The following is a 16,834-nucleotide window of genomic DNA, read 5'->3' on the forward strand; positions in this document are numbered from 1 at the left end:
AATTCGTACAACAGTTCTGAGGACAGTTCTGAATAGAACACCAAAGAGTTCTGTCGAAAATCCTAATAACATCTTTTTGTGGCGATGACACTTTATGCGATAATTGCTTTAATGTTAGGCCCACTTTCTCCACAGAAAAAAATATATTCGTACAACAGTTTTGATGAACAGTTCTGGATAACACCCCAAGACTTCTATCGATAATCATAATAACATTTTTTGTGGTGACAATAATTTGTAAAATAATTGATTAATTGTGGGGCTTACTTACTCTACAAGAAAATATATATATATCTATTCGTGCAACAGTTGTGATGACAGCTCTGGATAGCATTATTCTATTGAAAATGCTAGTAACATATTTTGTGCACGTAATTGTTTACGAAGTAGCTGCATTTAATAAGGAGCGCTTATGAGCATTTCCCTTAAGTTTGCACCCCTTTTACTAGAAATATATATATGAATGCTGCTCAAAGCACAAATAGTTCTGCCGAATTTAGGGAAAAAACAATATGTCGGCAAAATTTTGGTATAGTAAAAAATTATTTGTCAGTTTGGAAAAAAAATAAATTTGTGTAACAGTTCTGTTGTCAGCTCTGTATAACTCCTGAAGAGTTGTATTGAAAATGTTAAGAGCCTTTTTGTGGCGATAATAGTTTATGCGATAATTGTTTTAATGTGGTACTCACTTTCTCTACGATAACAAAATTCGTGGAACAGTTCTGATGACAGTTCTGAATAGCACCCACAGAGTTCTATCGAAAACTGTAATAACATATTTTTTGACGATAGCATTAAATGAGATAATTACTTTAATGTGGGACTCACTTTTGTTATTTAAAAATAATAAATTGTAGAAAAGGTCTGATGGCATTTCTTAACAGGACCCTAAGAGTTCTACGAAAACTGTAATAACATTTTATGTGGGGATAACAGTTAATGAGGTAATATGACTTACGAGAGACCCACTTGGTCTATATTATAATAAATCGGCAGTACCCTTTTGCTGACAATTGTGGATAGCAACAAAAGAGTTCTTTTAAAAAACCCTCATAATATTTTTATGGTGCCAATAGTTTATGATGGTTCATATGGCTCTGATCACTATGGGACTTAACATCTGAGGTCATCAGCCCCCTAGACTTAGAACTACGTAAACCTAACTAACCCAAGGACATCACACAGATCCATGCCCGATTCAGGATTCGAACCTGCGACCGTAGGAGTCGCTCGGTTCCGGACTGAAGTGCCTAGAACCGCTCGGCCACCGCGGCAGGCAGCCTGGGATCCCCACTAGGTCAGATAACTGGAAGACACCGAAGTAATTCAAAGGCGTGCTGCTAGATTTGTTACCGGTAGGTTCCATCAACAAGCGAGCATTACGAAAACGCTCCGTGAAGTTAGATAGGAATCCCCAGAGGGAAGATGACTTTCTTTTCGTGAAACGCTACTAAGAAAATTTAGAGAACCGGTTCTTGCGGCAGACTGCAGAACGAATCTGCTGCGCATAGGGACAGTGAAGGCGAGGGAGAGAAATTAGGACTGGTACGGAGGTATACAGGGTGCTCCGAAATTTCCGTCATAAACTTCTAGGACTTGTTGAGAGGAGTCGATACGTGATATACTGACTAGGAAACAATGTCCGTAAACCTTCCGTTTCCGTGCTACGGCCGTTTGAAAACGTGTTTAGTAGGTAAGTATGCGAGAGTGTAGCCATGGTGGAGCGTGGTTACACCGGATCAGCTGATATCATTTCACGTCTGTCCTACGTCTCTGACCTGGTCAGAGCTCCATCACGTGTCTGCCTGTGTTACTATGGCGATGCTCACGGTAATGGAAGAACGGCTCATCGGTTTTATCAAGATAGTTCTCCACAACGTCCGACTCCATCGTGTACATTTTCCCAACAGTTACGCAATGGCTTCGAGGAAGGCTACCTTCACCATCAGCAGACATGACTGAGATGCTCCAAGGAGACGCCGCACACCCCAATTGGAGGAGGCCGTACTGCATCACGATGAAGACAACCCGTCAACGAGTACACGAGGAATTCCTTTGGCTGTTAGTGAGTGGAACTTGTAACCGCTCTTTAGAGAGTGGTTATACAGAAACGAGTACACTACTGGCCATTAAAATTGCTCCACCAAGAGGAAATGCAGATGATAAACGAGTATTCATTGGAAAAATTTATTATACTAGAACTGACTTGTGATTACATTTTCGCGCAATTTGGGTGCATAGATCCTGAGAAATCAGTACCCAGAACAACCACCTCTGGCCTTAATAACGGTCTTGATACGGGTGGGCATTGAGTCAAACAGGGCTTGGATGGCGTGTATAGGTACGCTGCCCATGCAGCTTCGACACGATACCAGAGTTCATCTAGAGTGGTGACTGGCGCATTGTAACGAGCCAGTTGCTCGGCCACCATTGACCAGACCTTTTCAATTGGTGAGAGATCTGGAGAATGTGCTGGCCAGGGCAGCAGTTGAACATTTTCTGTATCCAGAAAGGCCCGTACAGGACCTGTAATATGCGGTCGTGCGTTATCCTGCTGAAATGTAGGGTAGAGCCACGGGTCGTAACACATCTGAAATGTAACGTCCAATGTTCAAAGTGCTGTCAGTGCGAACAAGAGGTGACCGAGACGTGTAACCAATGGCACCCCATACCATCACGCCGGGTAATACGCCAGTATGGCGATGACGAATACACGCTTCCAATGTGCGTTCACCGCAATGTCGCCAAACGCGGATGCGACCATCGTGATGCTGTAAACAGAACCTGGATTCATCCGAAAAAATGATGTTTTGCCATTCGTGCACCCAGGTTCGTCACTGAGTACACCATCGCAGGCGCTCATGTCTGTGATGCAGAGTCAAGGGTAACCGCAGCCATGGTCTCCAAGCTGATAGTCCATGTTGTTGCAAACGTCGTCGAACTGTTCGTGCAGATGGTTGTTGTCTTACAAACGTCCCCATCTGTTGACTCAGGGATCGAGACGTGGCTGCACGATGCGTTACAGCCATGCGGATAAGATGCCTGTCATCTCGACTGCTAGTGATACGAGGCCTTTGGGATCCAGTACGGCGTTCCGTATTACCGTCCTGAACCCATCGATTCCATATTCTGCTAACAGTCATTAGATCTCTACCAACGCGAGCAGCAATGTCGCGATACGATAAACCGCAATCGCGATAGGCTACAATCCGACCTTTATCAAAGTCGGAAACGTGATGGTACGCATTTCTCCTCCTCACAAGAGGCATCACAACAACGTTTCACCAGGCAACGCCGGTCAACTGCTGTTTGAGTATGAGAAATCGGTTGGAAACTTCCATGATATCAGCACCTTGTAGGTGTCGCCACCGGCGCCAACTTTGTGTGAATGCTCTGAAAAGCTACTCATTTGCATATCACAGCATCTTATTCCTGTCGGTTAAATTTCGCGTCTGTAGAACGTCATCTTCGTGGTGTAGCAATTTTAATGGCCAGTAGTGTATTACGTTAAATCCTGTAATACGAAATGACCTAAGAGCCAAAAAACGGCAGTATTTCGAAGTAATAATTAGTTAAAATTTTACAAAGAGTAGATATTCGAAAGAGGATGACGCAAAGTAGTACAAAGGGAATCCAAGGAAGACATAACAGAGCTGCGTTTTGTTTTGAATGCAATATGTAAACCAATGCGCAGCATTGTTAGGTCTCTTGAGTGTCTGTTTTCAGCGGTGGCGAGTGTGTTCGCAGTTCTTCCGTGGTAGTTGGAATTTTGGGATCAGAAGCCTAATTAAATTGCATTCTTTGAACTGGATTAGACATTGCAGGAGTGGAGAACAGATTATTTTGGGATAAATTCAGAGACGGAGTCAATTAGAGGTGATCGGGCGTACGAACGTTGATATTCAAGTGAATGGTGATTCCACGTGTTAAACGAAATGCTACGATCGTATACTTACGGTTGTGAAGAGATTTACTGACAATACGGAGACTTTTATGTTGAATTAGGACTTTATTCGCTGCATGTGAATTATTAAAGAGTATTGGGTCCGAAAATAGTTCGGGCTTTATTACAGTAATATATTTGCCGCTCGTTGTCAAGGCGATTCCACTAGTAAGCAAGAAGTGAAAAAAGTGCCCGTTAAAAGACTAAACTTGTGCTGAACAGACATTGAAAGGATTCGAACCCATAATTAATATCGTGTTGTGAGAACTGAGAAGCTTAGACACTGTAAGGCCCGGAGACAAATTTATAATTTGTCGGACATTAATGGGAAAGGACAGTTTCATGTGAAATAATATCTTTGGTGATAGGTACACGAAGGAATGAGGTATTTACTGAATATTATCATACCGAAACATTACACTCTAGGATCAACTCTCCTTTCATTGATCCCCCAGTGCTATCTCTAAGTAATCTAAGAACTTATTTGTGTCAATAAAACAGAAATATACGAGTCATTCCCAGTGTTTACTAAATTCAATAATCAGCTAGTACATAGACAATAATATCGATGAACATTCAATGGTTATTGAAGGAAGCTGATAAACCTTTTACAAACATATTTAATTCGATTCAACGAATGCATACAGACCGCTGAAGTAAGTAAATCAAATTACTCAGGGAAACAAATTAGTAAAAATAGACTGGACCTCAATTGATATCTTACTCCAGAGTAATAAAAACAAAACTGTCTTTGGATCCGTCGTGGTTGAAAGTGTATCAATTATCTCTGGAAAAACGCGATCAATTTTCAACTGCTAGTTCACACAACTAGATTCACAACGTGATTCAGAGATGTTTTATGCCCGCCCCACACGGCAGGGAATGGTTCTTAACTATCTGGGACAATATATACACAAACTTTTAAGATCAGCTCCACTGTCTTGGGGGGTGGGGGGGGGGGGGAGGTGCGGCTGGTCCTGGCGTATGTTCGAGTCCTCCCTCGGGCATGGGTGTGTGTGTTTGTCCTTAGGATAATTTAGGTTAAGTAGTGTGTAGGCTTAGGGACTGATGACCTTAGCAGTTAAGTACCGTAAGATTTCACACACATTTAAACATTTTTTGGGGAGGGTGAGGAACGTCGAAGCGATATCTGTGCAGTCGCCGTGACGACGGCGGGTGTGCGGTCATAAGCTGCAAAACAAGTGATGTATTGGGTCACGTCTTATCAATTACTTGTAATAGCGGTCGCGCTTCCAACTTGTTTTGAAATGGTTGTAGCACGGAAACGATACGATTCCAGACATAGGCTCGAATTCAAATCCTGAATTTCCGAACAGTCGTGTTTCCCTCGTTCTATTTGCGCGTGCGTGCAACGCTAAAGGAAATGACTGGCAGTGGTATAGGGTACCCTTCGCCACGCCCCCTGCGGTGGCTTGTGGAGTATGACGTAGGTGCAGATGCGGAACAGTGCTCTGCTGCTGCCCCAAATCATTGTTACTTCAGAAACGCTGCTAAATCCAGGCGTTTTGATGATGGCACTAAGAATTACGGTTGGCGTTACTTCGACTTGTCGATGGGTATGAAGTTTGAGTGTGCCATGACAAAACAGAAGAAAACCACATATGACAGCAAATTACATACGAATGTTTTGTGTGACTCTTACACCCTCTGTTGAACCATTAAATTTGTTACGAGCACTCTGCATGTCTTCAACAATCTGCACAAATTCTAGGTGTTTTGCATTTGAATATTAGGCTGATAAAAGTAGATGAATGACAGCTCACACAGAGATGCGAATACATGATTTATTTTATATGAAATTTGTCAGCGGATTCCACACTCGTCAGTTTTCTCAAGGAAGGAAAGAGATGTGCACCATCTATCTGCAAATCCTGTAAACTCCTGTTACCATCGTATTCTAACTACCTGTGTATCATATTGCCTGATGTGGAGATTGGGGACCATCCCAGCGTTTGCCTAAGCGAGCGTGGAAAACCGCCTGAAAACCGCAAGCAGGCTGGCCACTGTACCACACCTGCGATCCGGGTCTGGCAATCCGGCGGCGCAGTGAGTTCAGCTAAATGGGGGACCAGGCCAGGCCGGGGAACGGCGGAGCGCGGCTTCACCCGCTGGTCTTCGCCTGCAGCGCAGGCAGCCCGCACAACTTGTGTTCCTCGTGCGTGGCTGAGAACACTGTACCTCTGTTGCCGCAGGCAGACGACAACTTACACTGACTGACAGCTACATCGACACTCGGCCCGTGCCTGTTCGACCAGCGCTGGCTATTTCGTAACGGATGGATGATGGATGGATGGAGAGAGTTGTATGGGCGCACGACGGCAAGATCTTCAGCGCCCGCTCATTAACAGATTGAGACGGGTGTCAAGAAAAGACTCAAAAGACTCGGAACAGTAAGAAAAAACAGAACGTAAAACACAGGTAACAAGCTTGGAAAAATATGGGCCTACCCACACCGAAGCGTGGGACGAAGCATGCCGTCAGCAGTAAAACTCCGATAACACAGGAAGAAAGTGGTAGAGGGAGCTAAAAGAATACAGCAAATGGAAGTGGCTGGCTGACCGCAAGGAAAAAGGGAGGAGCCATCCACTGTGCAATACACTAAAACCTCCAGCCTAAAAGTTTAGGCCACAGTCCAGACACATCAGAAAACTTTAAGACCCTAGACACATAAGTCTCATCATTAGCTAAAAAACACAGCACATCCACATCAACTTGTGTTTCTGCCTTTGCATCACGGTATAAAATGCAGTCTGTTAAAGTGTGGCGGACAGAGATGTGCACACCACAAGCATCATAAAACGGAGGATCCTCCCTTCCGTAATAAAAAGCTATGTGTGAGAGGACAGTGCCCGATCCGAAGACGTGTGAGGGCCACCTCCTCCCGCCTGAGCAACCGGCAGGAGGAACACTTCAGCTGACCATTATCACAAATAATTCAAACAGTGCAGTCATTATGATTTTTTTATGCGAATGAACGCATTATGACTGTGCAAAGTAGATAAACACGTTATATTCTCCTAGGGTGCCCATACCTCTGTCATTTCTTTACTGTGAGCAAGTTTCCTCGCTTTAGACCACGTTATCCCGGTCTTCTTCTTCGATATTTCCACTTCGTCAAGTTGCTATTTTTGAAATTTAGATCGAGAAATTTTCCTTTTCCGGATACCGACTTTTGTGATCCCTGCCAACTTGATAATTTTTTTTACGACAACGTATTTTGTAAATTCAGTACAACATCAATGTTTCACATTTTGTGAAGCGTTCACCACCGGCTGGGTTGACAGAATCCGTATGTTTTTTCAGTGTTTAACCTGTTGCTCGTGTTGTATCCGAGGACAGCTGGACAGGTAGGTCCTACATCCCTATTTCATTATCCTTTCTTCTGAAGCCATACTCATCAAACTTTCTCTAACACTGCCGTTCTTGTTCTTACAGTGCTCATTTTCTGAACATGTCTTCTACACGAAGTCGAAGCCGGTCATTAACAAATTACATGGTGTTTATAAATGAATATCGGGGTTTTAACGCTTTATAATATTTAGTATATTAAACTTGCACTTATAAATGATACGTCAAATGAAAGAGCAACTCATACACTTTTACCAAGAACCTTATAAATGTTCAATGTGAGTTCCATTTGTCACAGGGCACACAACAAGTCTATAGCCGAGTTCTTCCCAAACGTTGATAAGTGTGTCTTCAGTGATTGTAGCAACAGCTGCTTCAATCCGATTTCTTAATTCAGGGAGGTCTGCTGGTAGCGGAGGCACGCACACACGATCCTTGATGAAGCCCCAGAGGAAAGAAATCTCATGGCGTTAGGTCGGATGAACATGGAGGCCATGCAATGCAACCCCTGTCATTGGGTCCCTTGCGGCCTATCCAGCGCTTGGGTTCAGTGAAGTTCAACCAATCACGTACTTCGCTATGCCAGTGAGGTGGCGCACTGTCTTGCTGGAGAATGAAGTTCTCTGGCTCATCTTCTTCCAACAGAGGGAAGAGCCATTTCTCTAGTGTATGAAGGTAATATGCCAGTTACAGTAGGTTCACCAAAAAAGAAAGGCCCATAAAACTTCCGCCGGGATACGGCACATAAAACAGTCACTTTAGTGGGATCTCGTTGAATTTGTAACACCTCGTGAGGATTTTCTGAGTCCCAGATGCGCACATTGTGAGTGTTAACATGTCCACTAAGGTGAAAGGTCGATCCATCACTGAAGACAACATGATCCAGAAAATCTTCATCGTCTTGAAACAACATCTCGTTTGCGAAGTTGGCACGTAATCCATGGTCTGCCAACTTTAGAGTCTGTAATAACTGTAAACGGTAAGGACGCAGTTGTAAGCGTTTTCTTAAAACTTTCCAGACTGTTTACACAGAAACTTGTAATTCACGACTAGCCTTCCGGACTGGTTTCTTTGGGCCATAACGACTCTCTCACTCGCTCAACAGTCTGTTCACTAACTCTTGGTCGTCCTGTGCTCTTCCTTTTACAAAGGCAGCCGGTATCTTCAAATTGATGATACCACCTACGAATGTTATTTTCACTTGCAGGATCACAATCGAACTTCAGCTGGAACACACGTTTGCAAACTGAAAAAACACAAAACGCTTTCTGTTCACTAGTCGCCATCTTCGCTACTACCGCTGTCTAGCGGATTGCGGTGGAAACATTGCGAGCTGCGCATACGCACTGGTGCCAGACACAACTATTTGAGTTGCTCTTTCATTTGACATATCATTTATAACTGTGGGTTTAATGTAATAAATATTATAAAGCGTTGAAATCCCGATATTCATTTATAAACACCCTGTATTATTGCTCTCTAAATTGTTGTTTTACTCCATCTGTATCACCATGTCGCTGTTACTTCTATGGACCATGTTGTCCAAACATATGGAAGTATACGAGCTAATTGTTAAGCGTCAGGCAAAGATTTTGTTAATCTTACTGAGCTTTCTTTGAACTAAGCTATTGTCAAGACTGTCGTGCTGATGTGTGGTGATAGTTTCAGGCATCTGGGGAAATTCACTTTCCACCATGACTGTTCTGCTGCAGCCAGCCTTGTGAAGGCATAAGCAGCGACAAGTTTACATTCATGGATGAGTCATCTCCGAGAGCTTCAGCCATTTCTGTCCAAGCCTTAAATTAATAAAACAGAATCAAATAAACCTCGTCAGAATTAATATCCAGCCCTCTACACCCATCACGTAATCGTATCCTGATTCAGTAACTAAATACACTGATCAGACAGGGCATTATGCTCATCTACCTAATAATTTTTGAGAAAATTTCTCGTGGAGGATAGTGGCCAGGAGTTTCAGTCAGTTACTGACCATCCTCAGGCCCCATACCACGAGCAGTTGACGTTCGAGCAGTTTGCAACGCCTGCTCTGTTCACCTCCACCGCCTACCAACGTGGTATGAGGCCTGAAGATGGTCAGTAACTGACTCAAACTGCTAGCCACAAAAATAAAGGTTTCTTGCGGTTATATCCATTTTAATCTATGTAATAGCCCTATGGCTACCTTTGACGCGGGTAACAGCGGCGGCACGTCGTGTCATGGAAGCAGTAGGACCTTGGTAGGTCTCTGCAGGGAGTTATTACGACATCTGGATACACAAGTCACCTAATTCCCGTAAATTCCGGGGAGGAGGCGACGAGCTCCGACGCCACATTCAGTCACATCCTAGATGAGTTCTCTCGGTTCTGGATTTGGCGACTTTGGTGGTGGGGGGACGGAAGAGGGACCACAACAATTGGAACTCGCCACTGTGTTCCTCGAACCACTCTATCACACTCCTAGCCTTGTAACATGGGGCACTGTCTTGCTGAAACATGGCAGTGTCGTCTGGAAGCATGATGGTCATGAAGGGGTGTACGTGGTCTGCAACCAGTGTACGATATTCCTTGGTCGTCATGAAGCCTTGCACAAGCTCCAATGGACCCATGGACGCCCACGTGAATGTTCCACAGAGCGTAGTGGATCCTCAGCGAGCTTGTCTCCGTCCCTGTACAGGTGTCGAGGAGTTGTTCTTCTGGTAGATGACGGATTCGTGTCCTCTCACAGGCTTGATGAAGAGGGTATCGGGGTTCACCAGACGGTGCAACGCTCTGCAAGTGCGGCAACGTCCAATGCCCATTGTCACGCGCCCACTTCAGTCGTAGTTGCCGACGTCGTAGCAACATGGGCGGGTCGTCGACTGCAGAGTTAAGAGTGTTCGGTGCACTGTGCATTCAGGCACACTTGTACTCTGCCCAGCATTGAAGTCTGATGTTAGTTTCGACACAGTTCGCTGATTGTCCTGTTTTACCGGTCTGCCCAGCTTACGACGTCCGATATGTAATGAAGGGAGGCCGCCCAACCCTATGTGGTTTCGTCAGATGTTGAGACACTCACCACAGCACTCCTCGAAAGCCGGCCGAGATGGCCTAGCGGTTCTAGGCGCTACAGTCTGGAACCGCGCGACCGCTACGCTCGCAGGTTCGAATCCTGCCTCGGGCATGGATGTGTGTGATGTCCTTAGGTTAGTTAGGTTTAAGTAGTTGTAAGTTGTAGGGGACTGATGACCTCAGAAGTTAAGTTCCTTAGTGGTCAGAGCCATTTGAACTCCTCGAAAACCCGACATGTCATGCAGTTCTCTCAGTGCTCGTTCCTAGACTCTGGGCCATCACAATCTGCACTACATCTACATCTACATCCGTACTCCGCAAGCCACCTGACGGTGTGTGGCGGAGGGTACCCTGAGTACCTCTATCGGTTCTCCCTTCTATTCCAGTCTCGTATTGTACGTGGAAAGAAGGATTATCGGTATGCTTCTGTGTGGGCTCTAATCTCTCTGATATTATCCTCATGGTCGCTTCGCGAGATATACGTAAGAGGGAGCAATATACTGCTTGACTCTTCGGTGAAGGTATGTTCTCGAAACTTCACCAAAAGCCCGTACCGAGCTACTGAGCGTCTCTCCTGCAGAGTCTTCCACTGGAGTTTATCTATCATCTCTCATTTACAACAGTGTCATTTTACGGATATAAAACCGGAGAAATGAAACAAGTTATTAACGCTGACCAGCCACAACATTATGACCACCGACCTACTACACTCCTGGAAATTGAAATAAGAACACCGTGAATTCATTGTCCCAGGAAGGGGAAACTTTATTGACACATTCCTGGGGTCAGATACATCACATGATCACACTGACAGAACTACAGGCACATAGACACAGGCAACAGAGCATGCACAATGTAGGCACTAGTACAGTGTATATCCACCTTTCGCAGCAATGCAGGCTGCTATTCTCCCATGGAGACGATCGTAGAGATGCTGGATGTAGTCCTATGGAACGGCTTGCCATGCCATTTCCACCTGGCGCCTCAGTTGGACCAGCGTTCGTGCTTCACGTGCAGACCGCGTGAGACGACGCTTCATCCAGTCCCAAACATGCGCCATGGGGGACAGATCCGGAGATCTTGCTGGCCAGGGTAGTTGACTTACACCTTCTAGAGCACGTTGGGTGGCACGGGATACATGCGGACGTGCATTGTCCTGTTGGAACAGCAAGTTCCCTTGCCGGTCTAGGAATGGTAGAACGATGGGTTCGATGACGGTTTGGATGTACCGTACACTATTCAGTGTCCCCTCGACGATCACCAGAGGTGTACGGCCAGTGTAGGAGATCGCTCCCCACACCATAATGCCGGGTGTTGGCCCTGTGTGCCTCGGTCGTATGCAGTCCTGATTGTGGCGCTCACCTGCACGGCGCCAAACACGCATACGACCATCATTGGCACCAAGGCAGAAGCGACTCTCATCGCTGAAGACGACACGTCTCCATTCGTCCCTCCATTCACGCCTGTCGCGACACCACTGCAGGCGGGCTGCACGATGTTGGGGCGTGAGCGAAAGACGGCCTAACGGTGTGCGGGACCGTAGCCCAGCTTCATGGAGATGGTTGCGAATGGTCCTCGCCTATACCCCAGGAGCAACAGTGTCCCTAATTTGCTGGGAAGTGGCGGTGCGGTCCCCTACGGCACTGCGTAGGATCCTACGGTCTTGGCGTGCATCCGTGCATCGCTGCGGTCCGGGCACGTGCACCTTCCGCCGGCCACTGGCGACAACATCGATGTACTGTGGAGACCTCACGCCCCACGTGTTGAGCAATTCGGCGGTACGTCCACCCGGCCTCCCGCATGCCCACTATACGCCCTCGCTCAAAGTCCGTCAACTGCACATACGGTTCACGTCCACGCTGTCGCGGCATGCTACCAGTGTTAAAGACTGCGATGGAGCTCCGTATCCCACGGCAAACTGTCTGACACTGATGGCGGCAGTGCACAAATGCTGCGCAGCTAGCGCCATTCGACGGCCAACACCGCGGTTCCTGGTGTGTCCGCTGTGCCGTGCGTGTGATCATTGCTTGTATAACCCTCTCGAAGTGTCCGGAGCAAGTATGGTAGGTCTGACACACCGGTGTCAATGTGTTCTTTTTTCCATTTCCAGGAGTGTATTAAGACTGAACAACACAGTTTTATGTACGAACGGTACATTTTCTCAGGTTTCAGCCATACACAGCTCTATTTCGTAACTAAAAACAAATTTCAAAGAGATTATATAAAACAAGAATATTTTTTTAAAAAAATCAAGGAATACCACTTTACAATGAACACTAAAACATTTTTCCTTTTATCGCAACATACATATTTTGAACTTGAGTGTTCACTGTTCGTAACACTGTATGTTATGATAATCTCCAATTTGAACAAGCAACCTTTAGAGCATTCTGGAAAACCATAATTTTATATATGGAACGGAATGCGCGCAAAATCAATTGGTCTACAGGTAGCCTGGGTTTAGTCTGCGATCAGGTAGCTTTCTCTAGTCAGCCTGTGGTCAGAACTTACAGTGTGCATTAAGAATATCTTTTGTTTTGGAAAAGTCTTGTGTAAATTGGTTTCGGGTGTAATAGCATGTATGAAGTACTTTATTATTTTGACTAGATAAAAATGTGAGATAAAATGAGAAGAGATTGTGTCCAATAGTGTTTTGACTCAATAATCAGTTTCGGTGTACGAAAATCATCTGCTAGTGGAACCTTAAACACTAAATTTTTACAAAGAAAAAAATTAGTAAATCATATTAATATCGTATTCATAAAATTTTAATACTGAATGCGCTTACTTCCGTTTTATTTATATATACCGCATTAGCAATAAAAAAAGCTAGAAAATCAGATAATTTTTATGAAAACCTACTTGCACATACGGGAATATTAGAAAGTTGGCCCATTTCAAGGTGGTTTACAGATCACAAAATTACATTACATTAATATTTGTTCCATAGATAACGAATACGACACTTCGTAATGATGTGGAACGTGTCAGTTTAACACAAGGTTTCTTTGCAAGACATATTTTTTTTATAATTACTACTTCATACCTAAAAATTAATCTGTTCAATAGAATGAGGTGTCATTCGGAAATTATTTTAATTTGTTTTTAAATTCTGTTTGGCCATCTGTCAGACTTTTAATGCTATTTGATAAATAAACAAAGACATTTGTGGCAGCATAATTCACCCATTTCTGTGCCAAAGTCAGATTTAACCCTGTATATTGAAGATTACGTTTTCTTCTAGTGTTGTTGGTGCACACTTTGGCATTACTTTTGAATTTCGTGGGTTATTAATAACAAGTTTCATAAGCGAATATATGTGCTGTGAAGGTACTGTGGATATCCCTAGTTCCTTAAATAAATGCCTGTAAGGTTACCTTCTGTGGCATCCAGCTATTATTTCGATTACACACATTTGTGGAATGAATACTTTTTCTCTTAATGATCAGTTACCCAAATATGATGCCACATAAAAACAGTGGATAAAAATAGGCATATTAGGCCAATTTACTGATACGTTTAACACCAAAATTTGCAATAGCCCTAATAGCATTAGTAGCTGAACTCAAAAGTTCAGCAGATCATCACTGTGTTTCTCCCAATTCAATTTCTCATCAATGCACACACACAGAAATTTTGAAAATTGCGCCTTAGCAACAGACTTATGTTCACAGCCTATATTTATCAATGGCGTTATACCATTTTATATATACTGTATACTCAAAATGTAATAAGAGTCCATTTGCAGAGAATCACTTAATAATTTTCTGAAAGACATTATTTACAATTTCCTCACCTAATTCGTTTCTAGCTTTGCATCTTCATGACTCTAAAGTGGCCACAGTCAGGAACATATGTTCAAGTCTTAGTCTGACACATGTAAGATCTTCACAAATGTCCATTAGCACCGTAGTTCGTTGATACATTCTCCAGCAAAACTCACTAGATTCGTGATTTGTGTGGCCATAGTGTCCGTAGTTGCTTTATAATTCTTGAGCGTATTTTTTTTTCTGTCACTGCAACTACAAAAAATGCGTGATTTTTTCACCAGACGCGTTTCGCTTTATTGAGGTAAAGCATCATCAGTGTCTGCTAGCAGACGGCTTTTCCCGATGTAAGCGAGAAATTAGTCGAAAAATCACCATCACTGATGATGCTTTACCTCAATAAAGCGAAACGTGTCTGGTGAAAAAGTAAAGCATTTTTGTAGTTGCTTCCCGGCGGGGTCAGGGATTTTCTCTGCCTCGTGATGACTGGGTGTTGTGTGATGTCCTTAGGTTAGTTAGGTTTAAGTAGTTCTAAGTTCTAGGGGACTGATGACCATAGATGTTAAGTCCCATAGTGCTCAGAGCCATTTGAACCATTTTTTTGCAGTTGCTATGACAGAACAAAAATACCCTCAAGAAAAACTCACTAGTTTTACGTTGTTTATAGTCGCCCACAGAAGGCGTTGCTCCGCACTTCTTAGCGACTGGTATTCAGCACGCATACGTCACATGCTATAGTCTGCCCATCCGAAAAATAGTGATGTTCTTATTTCATTTTAGAGTATAAGAAACATAAAGGGGCTAATTCAGAAGCGTATACAATATAACTAAAACTGGAATTGAATCAGAGATCGATCAGAGAGCTTGTCTGAAGCTCATATCTTTGATGCGCTACCACATCCAGAGAATAAGCGAACAACTGATAGTTGAAGCTCCTTATCGTTTAGCCATCCGTAGAAGAGCGAGGCGTGTGACAGCTACTCTTGTTTTGTGGTCTTTTCGTTACCTGCGTATTACAAAACAGGTGATCTTTTATTTATCATTACGCTGATACGACTATTTATTTTAAAATCTGAATTCTTAGTATTGTAGTAGCTTCGTTCCGATATAAAAACTAGCTCGCATGGTCGCTGCTAGTAATTGCAAGTTATTTTATAAGTATAGAGAGACGAGAGCATCGTACTTTAAGGAGCAAAAGAGTATGAAGAACTGTACATCGCATCTGTTGGAAACTCTGAACAAAATCGTTACAGCAATCACATTTATCGAATGTGTTATCAGTTAACACAATTTCCTACAATATCGAAGAACTTTACCAGACATATAAATCCATAATGGTAAAAATAGCTACAGCATCAAGTCAACAGTGTGACACGCTATAGTTTACACTTGTTATATACTAAAGCAAATATGAATTTTTTCTTCTTCTTTTTAGCGCTTGGCGCTTGATATTGAAAATCTTTCACACTCGTCGAAATCTTTTATTTTGTTTTTGCGACGAGTTGTGCTTATTACACTATAAAACAATTTACGCTGGATGTGCTGAGTTTAACTATTCAATGCGAAGAATACTTTTTTCCAAGATTATTAAACACTTTCTGGTTCAGGTCATATTTTATTACTGATGCTGAAGTGGATCTATTGTTCTTGTAATTTTTCATCTCGCGAGCCATTTGAAACTGTTTTCGAGTGCTCCTACGTTTCATACGAATTGTGTGTGTGGGGGGGGGGGGGCGGGGGGAGGGGGAGGGGAAGGATATTACGCAGTGCAGTTGGAGAACAGAAAGGAGAGGGAGAAAAAGAAAGAGAGAAAGTCAATCGAAGTTAATGGCTTATTGTTTGGCACCGATAGGTGCGATGAATGAGGACAGAGAGTTAATATAGCGCTGTCTTTCTTTCATATTGTGTGCCATTTTTTTGCGGACTCTTTTTGTCATGTCGAATAGTGTTTCATGACAAACTGAGTGACATGTACTCATGTAAAGGGTTTGGCCCCAGAGATTCTGTTTTCTGTACGACGTACTCTTCTATCATGGCTATCAAGCAAGATGGGACATCGGTTATGGCATTCAGGAGGAGTGATGACGGACTTCCAGTCAAGTACTGAATGAAGGCGAATACTGGGAAGATTCCATCGAAAAGGGGGCAGCTTTCCTGTCGGTGAGTTATCCTAGCTTGTATTCCATACTTAACCGTTTGAATCCCAACAATACATAAAAATTTTATTTTAGAATGATTAATAACATTAATCTTTATCAACATAATTAGCAATGAAAACAATTGGAAATTGTCAGAATGTAAACAATGAATTATTTTTAGGAGGTGGTTTCACTTTGGAATATAATTTTAAAACTCTGCATATCATTAATCTTTGTTGTTATAGTAGCAACGAAAACAAGAAGAAATTAGCACAAAGTAAAGATTCAGTTCTTGTGACATTGTGGTTTAACTTAGGAACCACTGGGACATATAGTCTGCAGCAACCAGTCATTTCATGAGATATCTTTGAAAAAAATTTCACCTTTTTCCTAGGCCCAGTCCAACATCTCATAACATCCATCAACTCGTAATGCATAAAACAAATAATAGTCCCAAATTACAAGCAAAAATGTGGTAAAATTTAATAAATTTATATCAAACGTTCATGATGCTGTAGTGGTTTCATTCCTAAACCACTGTAACAACAGAAGAACAAAGTGAAATTTAC

Source organism: Schistocerca gregaria, chromosome 7 (genome assembly GCF_023897955.1).
Source record: "Schistocerca gregaria isolate iqSchGreg1 chromosome 7, iqSchGreg1.2, whole genome shotgun sequence".
Classification (NCBI taxonomy): domain Eukaryota; kingdom Metazoa; phylum Arthropoda; class Insecta; order Orthoptera; family Acrididae; genus Schistocerca; species Schistocerca gregaria.